Here is a 17,149-nt window from a genome sequence, read left to right on the forward strand (position 1 = left end):
GCTCTGAGTTACAGCACAAAGGCACAAAAATTACAGAACCAACTGATATTGCCAACATCCTGGCAGATAGATTCAGTGCTAACTTTACCTCCCCACCCCCTAAAGGGCCTATATCTATACAGGAAGAATGCAGAGTCCCTGTAATTACAACTACACAGGTAAAAGCTGCACTCTCTAAAGCCAAAAACACAGCATCCATGGGATGGGACAACATCCCAGGTTGCGTTTCACACGAACTTCAGAATGAACTCGCTCCCCACTTAAGCACCATGTTCATTAATAGCCTCGCATCAGGCTTTGTTCCCACTAAATGGCACACAGCAACAGTTATCCCACTTCACAAAGGGGGAGCCAACACTGATCCCGGGAACTATTGACCTATTAGCCTGACGAGCCTGGTCTGCAAGGCCATGGAACGTATCATCATGGAACTCATAAACAAAGACATTGGTAACCTCCAAACTCTGGGTCCCACCTAGTTCAGGTTTGTGAAAGGCAGATCATGCCTCTTGAACCTGATCGACTTCTTTGAGGCAGTCACCAAAGCCGTGGATGAGGGTAAGGTGGTTCACACAGCCTATCTTGACCTCGCCAAGGCTTTCGACATCATCCCTCATTCTGGAATTATAGTTAAACTCACTAAACTAGGTATAAATCCCTACGTCACAAGATGGGTTGCCAACTGGCTCACTGACAGAACCCACACTGTAAAAGTTGCAGACTCAAAATCTGACCTCAAAGCAATGACAAGTGAAGTACCACAGGGTTCCGTCCTGGGACCTCTCCTGTTTGGTATCTACTTCTATAAAGTACAGGCTAACACAGAAGGCCTCTGACTAATGAAGTTCACGGATGACTGCAAACTAGGAGCCATAGTCAATTCCCCAAATGATGTGGACATCCTACAGAAGGGCCTCGCTGAGACAAATACCTGGTGTCAGAGCCATGGCTTCAAGCTCAATGCCAAAAAGTGCAGTGTCATCCCCTTTGGCAAAAACTCTATACCCATGAACTACCACATAGGCAGCAATCTACTTAACACCAAATGTGTGATAAGAGACCTTGGGACCCAGGTGGACAGTAGTCTCTCCTTTGATAGTCACATTGCCACAGTAGTCAGAAAGTCCTTCTACTTGGCACACCTCATCATAAAAGGGTTCTCATCCAGGAAAAAAGAGGTTATTGTTCCCCTTTACTCGACACTTATTAGACCCATTATAGAGTACAACGCCCCTTTTGGAATGTACCTCACAAGACATCTGCAGCAGCTGGAAAGGCCACAGAAGTACCAAACAAACTGGCCTCAAACAAATGCCCTACACTGACCACCTCAAGAAACTTCAGCTTTACTTAGTAGCATATTGCCTACTCTGAGGTGATCTCTGCCTAACATATAAAGCTATGTAAAACCCAGAGCTGATGGACATGATATACCTAAAGAAATCCCAATCCCTCCGAGCTACATGCTCTAGGGACCTAAACCTTGTCACCACAATAAACAAGACATGCTGGAGGGATAGATTCCTGTCCCAGAGACTTCCCATACTCTGGAACAGGCTACCCATCTATGTCAAGCAAAGTTCTTCATTAGCATTCTTCAAGAAAAATCTTGATGAGTGGATGGGAAATAGGAAATACACCCCAGGGATCAATTCTGTGTCTCTTCTCAACAGTGGCACAGGAAAATAACTTTCTTGGGTGGTGTAAACCAGGGAACCTTGTTGGCTAGGCTTAAGTAGGCCCTTGGGCCAATAGCCAAGTACCTACCTATGACCCTATGAACCTATGCTAAGGTATCATATTTATTATGACTACCTAAAAATAAAAAAGGAGTATATAGAGAACAATAAAGCAAAAAAAGGTAGTATGCTGGAGGGATAGCAGGGGATAGTGAGGGAAGGTCAGGTAAATATAACGAGACTGAGATGGTTATTGCTGTTAAATGGTATCAGAGATAAAGGAAAGAGACACCTGAAGGAAAATGTGTTTTTCAAGAGAAGTTGTTTGGCTGGATTAATAGAAGATAATGCCATTGGGGTTAGTATGTCAAGAGACTGACTTGTTTTGTAGGTATGTGAGTTTGGCTTTCTGTTTCAAGAATTTTTTTTAAGTTGAGAAGGGAAGTGAATGGAAAATTGGGTGTTCTTTACTTTGGATGGAAACAATTCCCATAGTCTGGAGAGGGGGGTTAAATATGAGAAATTGGTGGGTCACAGAAAACTGTAGGGCTAAGCGTATCTGTTCTAAGAAGAGGTTCTAACAAAAATGTCATAGGAGAAGAAGTTAAAGGAATGCATAACATTAGGAATCCAAGTAATAGTTTTGCACATTGTTGGACAGGAACCAATTTAACATTCACTAGAGTCTAGCTTCGGTGTCTTATTTTAGGAAAAAGGGTGGTGTATCTGTGTATCTAGTTGCTGACTGTTTGGAGTAAGGTTTCATTTCTTTTAAAGGCTGCTGCTGTAATGGGTAGATCATATTTAGCTATGCTAAAAGAACATCTTTATCAACAACTGTTCTTCCTTCTGGGAAAAAAGTATTATTTTTGCCCCAAAAAGTAACCTATTCATTTGGTATCTTACTTTGTCAAATACACATTACAAGTTCAATTGTAGGTCTAGCCAGAGTCAAAGATATAAATTACTCCAATTTATCCAATTACGACTATTGTAAATACATTTCACTGAAACCCATTTACAGTGCCATTAAGTGTGCACTTTCACCACTGTTGTGCAACCACAGAGTTAGTATAATATAAGTCGGGGGTGGTTGTCTCTCTTCACACAGGGTATGCAGGCAGTATTATTTCCTCCTACAAAAACAAAAGGCTTGTTTTCTTGTTCAGTGGCTTATATCATATCATTTTCACAGCAACTCCATTTTTAGTTTTTCGCTCTAAACAGCATCGCCTATTAGCAAGAGGATGTTATTTTTAGCCAAGCAGATATACTTTGGCAATCATATTCAGTAACATCATATCTAAATAAGATATACAGAAGATCACATCTACGATTATTCAAAACAGGCTGTTCACTAATGAGCATCATACAAATGTATTGAGGTAACACCCAAAATGAGAACTTGCCATAGGTCAGTACAGGTCAGTTTACCATCACTAACTTCTTTTTATCTTATTCACACCTACTGTGATGGTCATGCTGTTTTACTGCTTCACACCCCCAACACTAGCTGTATGGATGTCTTTGTCCTCCTCAAACCTACAGCACTTGAGAGGCAGACCATGCATTATGTTGGAGGGAGATATTTATCTCCCAGCAACTGCCATGTCTTTGGAACAGGCTACCAATTCATGTGAAACAGAGCACCTCTATGACACTGTCCAAGAAGAAGCTGGATGAGTGGATGGGGCACCATAATTCTTACCAAGGATAGTGCCCACAATCCTCCTGAACATGGGCAGTCTTCACTAAGTGCAATCTTGGGTATTAAGTAGCACTTCTATGGTATTACATTGGGTTGAAATGGCTAGGCTTAAAATTAGCCTAGTAATTCCCTATGATCTCATGAGTACTATTATTTTAGTATAACTGAACTACGGTGCTGAATTTGAAAAAGTAAGTGCCATAATTAAGCAGTCTAAATGTGAGAAAAGTATTTTAATCAAACAATAAAATAAATGGCCGCATTGTTTGTACGGTATAAAATATTTTTCTTATATTTAAATTGTCTCTGAGCTCCAAGTAATTGCAATCCAGCCTGCTAGTGGTCTGGAATGTGATACCTAATTAATTGACTGCTGTCAGGTGTTACTGAGTTACAAATAGGCTTAAAAGAAAGACACCTTCAAAAAGTAAAATTCAAAATCAGCAAGACAAATTACACTATTCCAATGCAAAAGGCCAAATGACAAATAAGCATTTTGAAAAATCAATCTCTAATAGCAACAGTTAGAAAAATATATTCCAGCTTCACATTAAAAAATAGTATTATTTATCAAAAACATGAAACATCAAATAAGGTACCCTAAAAGAATTAGAATATGCATTTAACAAATGTTTAAAACCCATTAAATAACTGCAGCTTTTATAACACTATCTCAGCAAAAGTGTAACAAAATGAAAGCAGAAATGAAGCCAGTGGACTGCTGTATAACTCTACCAGACAAAAACTGAACTGTGAGATAACCTACTGAATATAATACTCATGAGAAGCATCATTTTAAAGAAATAAATACACACTAACAAAAACTCTGACTTTCCTTTAAGTATTACGTCCTATATAACAAGAAACTTGCTATAATTGATTTTTTATCCACGTAACCAAAGGAAAATGTTGTAAAACAAGGGTAAGTCAGCGACTTCTCAACTACCACCATGAAATATTACCCAGTCAGTCATCTGAACAAACAAAGGCTATACATAATAATTAAACTCAGAGCAGCTTTGCATTAAAGGACTCACACAGAGCAAATGTATTTTCTGATTAGAGTATAATTAAAACATCATTGTAGGCAATCAAGTTACTGTCTACTAAGCATCATGGGGGCATACAATATTACAGTTTAGTGCAACCTTGGTTCAAGGCACTGAGACTAAGAAAGCACACGCATACAGCTGCAGATTACACATGTAAATCCAGATGCATGACATATTATCTTCTGACAATCTGTTCAAATTTGTTTTCTTGAAATGAGATGTTCCAAAAAATGAAATAATTAAACAGACTAACACTCCCACACCCCTGCTAATTAAAATATATCATCTCCTAGATTTTGCAATAATGGAGAGAAAGACAATTCACCTTTCTCTTGAATTCAGCACTCACTGAGAAATACAGGTCTTCCAACCATTTTTTTTCAACATGCATTTTGTTTGATAACTTTAATTTGAACAAAATGTATTTGAAAATAATGCACTTTGATCAAACATGATGTTACTGTAAAGTCATAGCCCTATCATCTGATAAAAAACCTGTGCAACCTCCAACCATTCTGGTATTTAATATGGACAATAAGCAAGCTTCATTAGGTGCAAAGAGTAACAAGCCAATACATAGCTTTCAAAATGATGTACTACAGAAACGATGCTAAAGATATAAGATTAAAGGTTAAGGTACACCAATGATAATGGAAAATCTATGGTGTACACAACACAATAGCTGTTGCATTAAATAAAGTCCAGGATATTAAAGATGAACTCATCAGTTATTTTTTGCCAAAGAAAACTAGTCTGAAACTTAAAAATTCAGAGAAAAACAGTTCAGGTATGCACATGGACACTAAATAAATACCTCAGTAGATTAAGAAGTTTGGCTAAAAACTGTGATTTCTCCAGCAAATATATTGAGCTCAGGACACAATTTATCCAAAGCTGTTTGCCAAACAAGGAGAAAATCAGTGATAAAACCAGACTTGAGACTTCCTGGACTGTGGCAGAAATTTAGAACTCCCAGAAAGGAAATAAAATCGAAAAGATAAAACAAGCATGAAATGCATGGCAGGTGTACACCATCTCACACCTAAAACAGGCAGTGCAATAAAGAACCAGCCTCATAAAAAGGACGATCAGAAAAACATTATTAACATTTCTGTATATGAAAACTCTTTTTTAGAAACGTGATCACACAATAACAATAGTCCTGTTAAAGACAAGCAATGTTTATGCCTTTCATGTACAAAATACAGCTGTTTCATCAAATGTTACAAGAACAAACCAAAACTGCAAGGGAAATTCAACAAAAAATGCAAAGTTACAAAAAAATCAAAGTGAATATAAAGTAAATTAGCTGGAGGTGAAGGAACTCCATTAGAGCATATAATGGACAATAACAACTCTTGTGCACATACTGCAGTGACTTCCTTTCTTTGCTGGTCTGAGGGATTTGCCAAATTATATCACTACCTGTGCTCTGCTGGCTCATTCATTCCTTCCTTCCCCCCAAGGGCAAAAGATAGGCATCCCCAGACAGGGAGGGAACCCACTGGCCCATTCATTCCTCATCCTCTTTGTTCCCCATGGAGTTGAATGTCAGGTGGTAGGGAGCAGGCCAGTCTGCTGATCCCATGGAATATCTAAACCCCATTCTTCAAGGACAGCCTGTAGGTTGCAAGATTGCAGTCACTCAGAGGTAGGCATGCTTTGCTATCACACATACCTCTCTGGTGGAGTGGCATACCGCCAACGCAGGGAAGCTAGCTAGCTCCTTCTTTGAGCAGTCACTCAGTGAAAAATGTCACCAGTACAACAAGTCAAACTGCTCTCCCTCTGCCCAGAATAGGCAACCTAGTATTGTCTTGTCATATCTATCTTGTCTGTTTCCTCCTTTCACTGCCTGTACTGCTACAGGAATACAAGTTTTGTGGGTCATAGTCAGGGCTTTGTCCCCCTGCACCATGAAACCTGGCCATTGTAATAAATGCCACATATTAAACACAAACAGATATTTGGAATGAGAATATTTCTTCAGTTTAACCCAATAACAGTTTTAAGAGACTGTAGCACAAAAATCTTTCTCTGTGATAACTAAAAAAATGCAGGGTCACTATGAAACATCAAGTAACAAAATGGCTAAACTCAGGAGATTTATGCACAAAAGACTATGATGCTAAGAATTGTATATCATCCGCATGACACATAAACTGTGGATATCATAACACTGAGCAACAAGAATCAACAAGTTTAGTAACAGTTCTCAGCCTTATCAATTACAAATAACAACACGTGCACTGTCACAGCTAGCTTCAATGACAATGCTGCAGGTTTGTCAGGTACAAGCTGAATGAATTCTTCCATCACAGGGCAGTTTATTTGCAGTTTGCAGAATCACTTTCTCTGTCATTTATGCAAAATATGACCACCTGTACTTATGAGGCATCATGAGAAAACTAGGATGTTGACTGTCTGGGATGAAACTGCTGAAAACTGAAATGTTCTTTGACAACTGAACCCTTGTAAATGGCACATTTCGGTACCAAAGAATGACAACAAACTTGATCATTTTATCCAATACGCTTCGTGAACGTCATAGCTGTTCTAAATTTCTACTGTTTCTCTTTCTGATGTGCAGTCATGATGTTACTATTGAATTTTATTGGCAAGATGACTGCAAACTTCCACAGCTGTAAGTTGAAGGAAGGATCTCGACTATGACAGATTCCAGCAGTCACCCCAACTGGTCCCTACTGACATTTCTTTAGCATGCACTTTGAGTTTGACCACTGTAATTTGCTAGAGAAAATTTAAACTAGCCATAATATTTCTTTGCATTCCAGTCACATAAAGAGTCCCTACTATGTAGGCAATGTGGACCATGCAAGGACAACCACTGTGTACCCTGGCTTGCTGCAGGCCACATATTCCAATGCCAGTTTCAAAGCACAGCCTTTTTGCCATTCTGAGAAATGGCTTCCTGATATGTGACCATTTGTCACTGACATCATATTCCTGAAATGTTTCGGCAGTGACATTTTGATCCACAGCATTTTACATCACTACATTTCATTGTAATACCCTCAAACATACAAGTAAAATGGGCGAGAAAAAAACCCACGAGTGAGTAGTAAACAAAGACAGTTAAGACCGAGATGTATGTAGTCAAGAGAATTGGTTTGGGAGATCACTGTTAATTTCCATAACTGCAGAACAAACTGGGACTATTCAAGATACTGAACAAATTAAACCAGAGCTCAACACAAAAATTATAGAAAGTTTGCAAGATAAGTACACTGAAATATTTAATGGTACAAAGAAGTTGAAAAATCTTCTGTCAGATTTAACAGACAGCTCTTTGAAGCCTGTATCAACACACATAAGGGTACATTTTCACATTAGAAGCAAGATGGAAAAACAAATCATCAAGCCTGATGGAAATATAAAAGAGTCAGTGGAGAGAGAGTCAGCAGGCTAATGCTATCTGCATAATCACAGGCCATTATAACAAAAGCAAAGCAGTCTGAAAGAGATAGAAATCACAATGGTATTAGAATGACATATACAGCAATTTCTACAGTAAAACAGCTGACAACAACTTTTAATGACATAATCCTTGATAAGAAAGGTGCTAAGTTGTTTAGCACATTAGACTTTCCAGTATGCTAGGAGAACTAACAATATGGATGTCATGCCACATTGCAGATATGCTGGCTGTATTGCTAAAACAAGGTATGTGTGTCTTGCTATACTGTGCAGTTCATACCTAGATAGAAAGACAGATATGTTACACACACACACACACACACACACACACACATGTATATGACTCTCTGTGTGTGTGTGTGTGTGTGTGTGTGTGTGTGTGTGTGTGTGTGTGTGTGTGTGTGTGTGTGTGTGTGTGTGTGTGTGTGTGCATGAGTCTACCTGACTTTGTGGAAATCACATATTATTGACTCTCACTTTGTTGACACTCAAAATATCGACCTCCCACTTCATTGAATCAGCAGAACTACGAAAGTGCAGGCAACACAAAAGAAGATTGTAGTATCAACATTTCATCAATCACAACATGAAAATCTATGCAATAATGTGCAAAAAAACTGTAAGTCCACAGGAAGCTGTTTTCACTATGAGTGGGCAAAAGCAATCTGCCAAATATCTAACTCCCTAAACCCAAATCCCTGAAAAAGAAATCCCTAAAGCACTGGTTTCAGTTTTTTTTTTTTGAGGTAGGGTGCAAATAACCCTGCACCCCCATGTTGGGGGGTACAGCCCCTAAATAATATAATCAACCTCATGTGTACACTGTCAAGAGAAAGGGGATAAACCATGGGGAATGCAATTTCAATGGAGATGCTGACATTGTCAGGGAATTGAGTTTCAGGGAACAGATGCTCAGGGAGCCAGGATTTGTCCAACAGTACTATAGCCTAGGAAGCTTTTTTTTTCAAGCTCATGATAAACATTTGCTTTACAGTAACTAAATGTCTTTCTCTTTGAACTAACTAGGAGACCAGCAGAAATACGCAAGCAAACATCCTCAGTTCTGTCCTGCTGTGTTGTAACCACCTGCATAACACTGCACAAATCCACCTAACATTTTCTTAATATGCACAGTATCCTCATGTGCCACCTCTTGTCACAATTTTGTAATGTGACTGCCAAGTTAACAGATGAATCAGCCAGAAAGTGACTGACTCCAACACTTGAAGGGCCCCAGAATAACTATGATGGTACCTTCAAGGCACTCACTGTAAAGTATTTTTCTATCCATTGAGCACATGGTAACAAGGAGATGGTATTATTAACTCTTCACCTATCAACATTGTGTGTACATGTCTTTCACATTTATTGCAAAGTTTTAATTTACATCCCCTATAAGATATGCCAGTAACTTATTTTTTAAATGGCACATATATCTATCAGTGACTAACAATGATCTTCCATGCTGGCTCAAGAAACTATATAAACAGCTTCTCTATTTCCCAGTCTGAGGTGACATCTCTGGCAGGTGCTCCTCTACTGGTGTGGTCATCATTACAGAGGCTCACTGATCAGACGTCACAGAAGCTACTCATGCTGCGGCAGTCACATATCTCTAGGCAACCTGTACATAACTATACATAACTACACAATCATTGCTGAACAAAACTGTCAAGCATTTCACAGTTAAATGTTGTCACAATTATAACACAGTACAGTTGCCAAACAGAAAGCAACCACACACACACACACACACATATATCTATCTTTATATATATATATATATATATATATATATATATATATATATATATATATATATATATATATATATATATATATATATATATATATATATATATATACATTTGCAGGTCATAAACAGCTATACAAAGTAGTGGTACCACACAAACAGTAGAAAAATATCTTTATCTTTAACACTTCATTGCACACACAATTAACTTTGAATCATATTAGGTGCTCCACTTCGAAAAAATGCACATATACAGTAACACATACAGAAACCATCAGTCCATTCATTATTAAACTGGCCCCAAAAAGAATGACACTCAGCAATTCTGTATACACAAACACAAACACACGTGCACGTGTCAGCAAATAAAATATATATTACAAAGCACAGACATTATATACAAAAAGTAGTCAAAATACACCCACATTTGATGAATCTTGAAATCAACTAAAGTAATGAAATAAAGTTTTTTTTTTAAATGGTAATTTGATATTATTCCATGATTTGTAGTATATATATCTATATGTATGTGTATATATATATATATATATATATATATATATATATATATATATATATATATATATATATATATATATATATATATATATATATATAAACATATAATATAATCATATATATATAATTATATAGGGTCATAGGTTCATAGGTTGGTACTAGGCTATCGGCCCTAGGGCCTGTACAAGCCTAGCCATAACAATTCCCTAGCTATTTCTTCCCACAATATTTACTTCCCTGGACCCCTGTCTAGCAGGGCAACTGACGTGGTCCCAGGGTGAATTTCCTTTCTCCCATCCAGTCATCAAGGTTCCTTATGAAGAGGGCTAAAGAGGCGCTTTGCTTGACATGTATGGGCAGCCTTTTCCAGAGTCTGGAGAGTCTCTGGGTCAGGAACCTATCCCTCCAGCATGTTTTGTTCATTGCAATTACAAGGTTTAGATCCCTGAAGCATGTGGTTCTGAGGGATTGGGATTTCTTTAAGTGTAGCATGTCCAACAGCTCTGGGTTTGACATGGCCTTTTATGTTAAGCAGAGATCGCCTCTGAGTAGACGATATGCGACAGAGTATAGCTGGAGTTTTTTTAGATGGTCAGCATAAGGCATCTGCTTTAGGCCTGTGATTCTTTTAGTGAAGTATTTCTGCAGCCTTTCCAGTTGTTGCAGATGTCTTGAGAGGTACATACCAAACGGGGCATTGTATTCTATAATGGGTCTAATAAGGGATGAATAAGTGGGACAATGACCTCCTTTTTTCTGGATAAAAAGCCCTTAGTGATGAGGTGTGCCACATAGAAGGATTTCCTGACTGTTGTGGCAATGTGGTTATCAAAGATGAGACCACTGTCCACTTGTGTTCCTAAGTCTCTTATCACACTTTTGGTGTTTAGTGTACTGCCACCTATGTGGTAATTCACGGGTACATGTTTCTTTCCCAAAGGGGATAACTATACATTTCTTGGCATTGAGCTTGAGCCCATGACTCTGGCACCAAGCATCTGTTTCTGTAAGGCCCTTTTGTAGAATAGCCACATCATTTGGGGATTCAATAATGACTCCCAGTTTGCAGTCATCTGCGAACTTTGTTAGCCAGAGTCCCTTAGTGTTGGCCTGTACTTCAGAGAAGTAGATGCCAAACAAGAGCGGTTCCAGGATTGAATGTGTATACATATCTATATATAGCTAGATATAGATATATATAATTATATAATGATTTTTCAATATGTTACTTGGACAATGCATAAAACAGCAAGCAAAACACATTGACCTATCATTACATAGCTAATACATCACAATGATATGCAGTACATCAAAAAACAAGCAAATTTCCTTTTCCAGTGCACTACCCAAAACCCGACCATATTCAGCTCATATTTGTCTGAATAGAGGTAGTGTTATGGGAATTTTTTTTGTTTTGTTTTGTTTTTTAATTTAGATGCAGGGTAGAGTTGGGGTATCTTAGGGTTAGCACACATAACTAAGATGGGATGGGAGGCTGAATCCTGTTAATGCCAGCTGCTGTGTGTGCAGTCTCTCAGAGTTGGTATATATAATTAGTAGAGGGTGTGGAAGATGCAGGGGAGCTTATCTCCCTGCAAAACAAAAATAGAATTTTATTTATTTTTTTGTTGTTTTGTTTTTGTCGTTTTGTGGTTCAAACTTTCTTTTTAGATTCATCTGTTTTTGTTTGTTGTTTTGACTGTTGGCTATTTTGTTAGGTAGTTTTATATACATATATATGGTTTACTATCATAAAACTGAAAATGACAAAAAAAACATTCGAAACATCGAACGTAAACTGCAAATGACTACATACTAATTAGGCATAAATGTCGAATCTGTTGAACAAATTAAGCAGATTTGACATTTATGTCGAATATCAAACGTGACTTCAGTGTAGCTGTAAACATACGTTAAACTCCTTCACTTCCAGTGACGTTTTAGCAGGGGGGCAAGCCCCCCTGCATCCCCAAACCCCCTGCAAACTAAATATTCCAACTACAAGATTGCACTACAGTGGGGAAAAGGGTGATTTCCTGATTCCCACTGTACCGCGATCTGTAGTTCGAGCTCCGATGACATATGTGTGAATGCACAGTGTCATTCTCTAACCTACATGCTTGCAATAGTGCAGGTTGGTGAAAACAGGAATCACCCTACTGTAGTTCAACACTCCTGTTTTCATCCAACCTGTACTCGTCATTGTCATAGTAAACCATATTATATATATATATATATATATATATATATATATATAGATAGATATATATATATATAGGTCTACAACACCGGAAGGCCGACAACGGAAATAATTGACAGTTCGAAATCCCGACGCTGAAAACACTGACATGCGAAATGAGCGCAACTGTGTAAGTATGCGATAGTGACGGATTTTAGGGTTAGGTGCGGGTAAGGTAAGTGTGCATTACTGACGGACTGTAGGGTTAGGGTGCGGGTAAGGTAAGTGTGCGATAGTGATGGACTTTAGGTTTAAGGTGCGGGTAAGGTAAGTGTGCAGTAGTGACGGACGTTAGGGTTGGGGTGCGAGTAAGGTAAGTGTGCAATAGTGACTGACCTTAGGGTTAGGGTTTGGGTTAAGGTTAGTGCATAGATAGTTGTGTATGTCAGGTTTAGTGTAGGTTTGTAAAATTTTTGGTGTGCTTGTGTTGTGTGTGTATTTTTTGAAAAAGGAATTTGTTTTGTTTTGTTGACAGTTGGGATTGTGGTTTGTCGGGCATGTGAACTTTCGTGTTTTTGAACTTTCGGTTTTGTGGTGTCTGTGATCTCGTTGTCGGTGTTTTCGCTTGTCGGTGTTATGTAGTAGATCCATATATATATATATATATGTATATATATATATATATATATATATATATATATATATATATATATATATATATTAAATATATACACACAGATACACATGTTTGATGGTTCTGTAGAGGAAAAGTTAATCTTTAAGGAAATTAGTGTAAGTGAAAGGAGTGAAAGTGATGTTTAAATGTAAGGATGAGTTGGTAGGGAGATTGTGTGATGTGTTGTATTAAGGAAATTAAGAATTAGTGGGAAGAGGATGTAGAAAGAGAAGGAAAGATATGAGGGGTGAAAGGAGAAAAATTAAAATTAGTAGGAGGTTAGGAGGGTAGGAAGAAAACTATGAAGAGAGACAAAGAAAAGAAAATAAGAAGGTGGGGTTAGATGTCGGTTGTTGGCCACAGGCAGATCCATGAGTTGAATAGGTAGTTTTTAGTGTAAACTAAACTTTTCGGTATTATCTTGACTGATAATATAATTTGGTAGATTGTTCTGTAGCTTAACTATGGTATAGGAGTAGAGACACTGGCCGGCTCTTTTATTGGCTCTGTGTATGTCTATGAGTTGTCTGTCAGCAGAGTGGAGATTTCTGTTGGGAATGTGGATATGTAGAATAGATTTTAAAGCAGGACAGCTATCAGGTTTGTATATTAGTCTTTGTGCAATTGTATGTTGTAGGTAGTCAAGATAGTGGGGGAATTTTAGCCAGTTTAGTTGTTTTACAGCATTGCAGTGGTGGGTGTGGTAAGATGAGCCTGTATCAAATTTGGTAATTATGTAGTAACAGATCTGTAGTTTGGTTTTGAGTGTTGTGGTAGATTAGTAAAAATTGGAGCACCATAGAGTAGGGAGGGGATCAAGTATGTATTAGCTAGTGTCCTTTTGGTGTTTGGATCCATAAAGTTTTTGTGTCTATTAAGTGTCCCTAGTTTGAAATAAGTTTTTTAAATAGCATTATGTATGTGTTGGTCAAATGTGAGTTTGTTGTCTATAGTTATACCCAATAGCTTAGCACTTGTTATGATTTCAATCTCTGTTTTGTTTTGGGAATAGATTTTGAATTCAGATTTGCATGTTTTAGGAGCGAACAGTAAAAGTTTAGTTTTGTTGGGGTTAAGCAGTGATTGTGTGTCATTTAGCCATGATTCTATAGAGGTAAAGGCATTCTGTGTTTTTTGCAACAGTTCTGGTAGGTTGTTAGAGGAGGTTAATCTAGCTCTACAATTCAAAATACAAGTGGATACTGTGAACTATGCAATGCAATATGCAATGAGTTATGTGAAATGCACCATGCAGTGTGCACTGTTACAGCAAACTGCACAGTGTAATACAGCCTTGCAGTATTCACTGGAAAATGTGAATTGTATAATATGATGTTCATTGGGAAATAGAAGCTGACAATTAACCCACACGTTATGCAATTAAAGGTATGTAACTTAGGACACAGATGGAGAAGCCTTGTAACGATGCCTGTCAGGCCCTGTTTCAAATTTTAGCATTTCAGTAATCTGTGGTATGCCTTCTTGTGTTTCATATCTGAACAGTGATTTCAGGCATTCCATTTCATTGTGGCAAGCCTCATTTTTGCTGCTCAACAACTTTCATTAGAGGGTGTACTATTCAGCAGTACTGCATGTGACTCTATGAAGAAGGAGCAAGGGAGAGCTCAAAAGGGGAAAGTTTATACAACAACGGCCTGAAGTTTGTCTTATGGTTTTTGCAATGTTGCAACTTACATATGAGAGGTAGAGGATTACCTCAGCAATGCCTTATTTTGTTCTAGTGAAGAAAAATAATTGAAGTTAAATAATCTTCAGCAATACCCAGCCCTTCACACTGAAAGGTGGTATAAGTTGGAATGCTACTTCTTCTCTGCCATATTGTTAATTTTTACATAGTTTGGATCATGTGAGATAAAAAAAATGATCACCTGGTATCCCAAAACATCTCATCATATGGAGCGATGTTGGGACCATACCACTCACCCTCTTAGCCCACAAAAGCTGGACAAAGCCTGACATAGTGGCGGTACAAAGGCCCAAAAATAGGGACAGATTTTAAATATTGCTCTTATAAACTTAGAAAGGTGCTAGAATAACAATGTATGTATTAAAATGCATTTTTCTGAAGGATATGAAGTCTGAAACTCAAATGAATGAGATTATTTACTAATTTATTTCCTCAGATCATCCCAGTGATTTGCCAGGAAACCAAAAATTTTATGAGGAACAGATCAAAATTTTGAGGCAAAAATCTGGACATTATGCAAAAATCCAGACAGTTGAGAGGTATGGTTGGGACTGCTTCCAAAAGAGTGAATTAAAAAAAAAAAGATACACAACAAATGGTTATTTTTTCCACATTTTTATTACTTTTTTTGAGTAACATGTATTGCTAGTGAACTGTGCATTTAAAAAGTAAAACTAATGAAAAATCTTTTGTGGTTTGTGCATCTAAAAAGTAAAGCTACCAAAAAGACTGACATTTGCCTGCTGTGGGCAAGTCACTTAACTAATCAGTGCTGGGGGCAATTGGGAATTTGGACTAGGCTCCTCAATTGTCCCATGGACTACTCCAAATTTAGTAACTATATACGAACCTTTTCTGGTTGAGTGCTATGAACTTGCAATACTGTGTGTGTGTGTGTGTGTGTGTGTGTGTGTGTGTGTGTGTGTGTGTGTGTGTGTGTGTGTGTGTAGGTAGGTAGATATAATAAATATTCATATAATATATCCACACAGACACACTTCATATATATTTGCATGTCTGGAAGCGTGACTTTATGCATAGCGAATACTTTGCTAGTAGCTGACAATACGCCATATGTCTGTTTCATTCCATTACATCACACAAAGAGAATCAGCTGGAAGAAACTGCAGCTTCTAGTCTTTGTTCATACTCCAGCCTATTCATTTCCCTAATGTCATGATCTGTCTGTTTTATACCATTCCTATCGCTTCCTTATGCTTGTGGCTCTAATGCATTATTTGTTTAATTTTGCGCATTAAGATTTTTTTCATTATGTAAAAATTCACAAAGAAACACTTTGTGTTGACAGGTGCATTTAAAGTTTTGTATGTGGTCCTGACAGTACATTTAAAGTTTTGTATGTGGTCCTGATAGTACATTTAAATTTTTGTATGTGTCCATTCTAATCTAGTATCCTTTTTTGTTACTTAAACACTGATGCAACATAATTAGTAGGGAACATTATAACATTACACTGAAAATAAAACTATACTCAAACTATGTACAGAACCAGACACAAGTCTGTGAGTAGCTATGAATAACTAGGTACATGCAGCCCTTTCATTTCCATGGTTCACCATAATCAATGCTATCAGTTTACTCTGCAGAATATTTTCCTTCTTGGACATGACTGTGGTTCTTATATTGTTTAACTTGACACATAAACTGTGAGAAGCAAGCTAGTCATACTACAAACCCCTAAAGCAGAAGTCACACCCAACATAATTTTCATGGCAGTAGAGATAGCCAAGTTTGAAATATGTTGAAATACCCTTTCTAATGTTCCAGTAAGTCAGTTTCTTTAATGATACCTGCCTTTTGTTGCAATTTTACAGTTTGCAATGCTATGTAGCACATTTAATTAGTAGCACAAACATGTTTGTATTTATTAGCATCCTTCCCTGACTTCCTTGCTTTTACTGGTTCACTTTATGCTCACTGTTATTAATAAATGTAGGCGGAGATAAAGCATGTGTTCAAATTCCCCAGCTGCCTATAAGTCTCCAATCCTCTTTGCTAAAACAACGTCTGCTGTGTCAAAACCAGGGTTAAGCTGAAAGGATGACAAGGTGCATTCTTTTTCTGTCTCTCTCTACTTTCTTTTCCTTGTTCACAAATTTGTTTAGAAAACAAGTGCTCACTTTTCTGAATGTCCTCATTCTAAGACAGTTCTTAATTACTGCACCTGCCAGTTGATCTCACTCGCTACACTTTTACAGGGCCAAGTCACAAGTGTTGCCGATGATTTGCTTGGGAATCCACAACTCAACTGCACTGATAATGAAGAACCTATAACATCCCTACAGAACTCAAGGACTTCTGCGCCTTTTTCTAATTGTTGTCTCAGATCTGCATGAGAAATGTTGTGTGAATGAAACTGAACACAGCTTTACAAACAGTTTATTACTATAAGAAATTTATCTAACTTGCCTTTTAA

The sequence above is a fragment of the Protopterus annectens genome, chromosome 11.part0, assembly GCF_019279795.1.
Source record: "Protopterus annectens isolate FY-2018-M chromosome 11.part0, PAN1.0, whole genome shotgun sequence".
Taxonomy (NCBI): Eukaryota; Metazoa; Chordata; order Ceratodontiformes; family Protopteridae; genus Protopterus; species Protopterus annectens.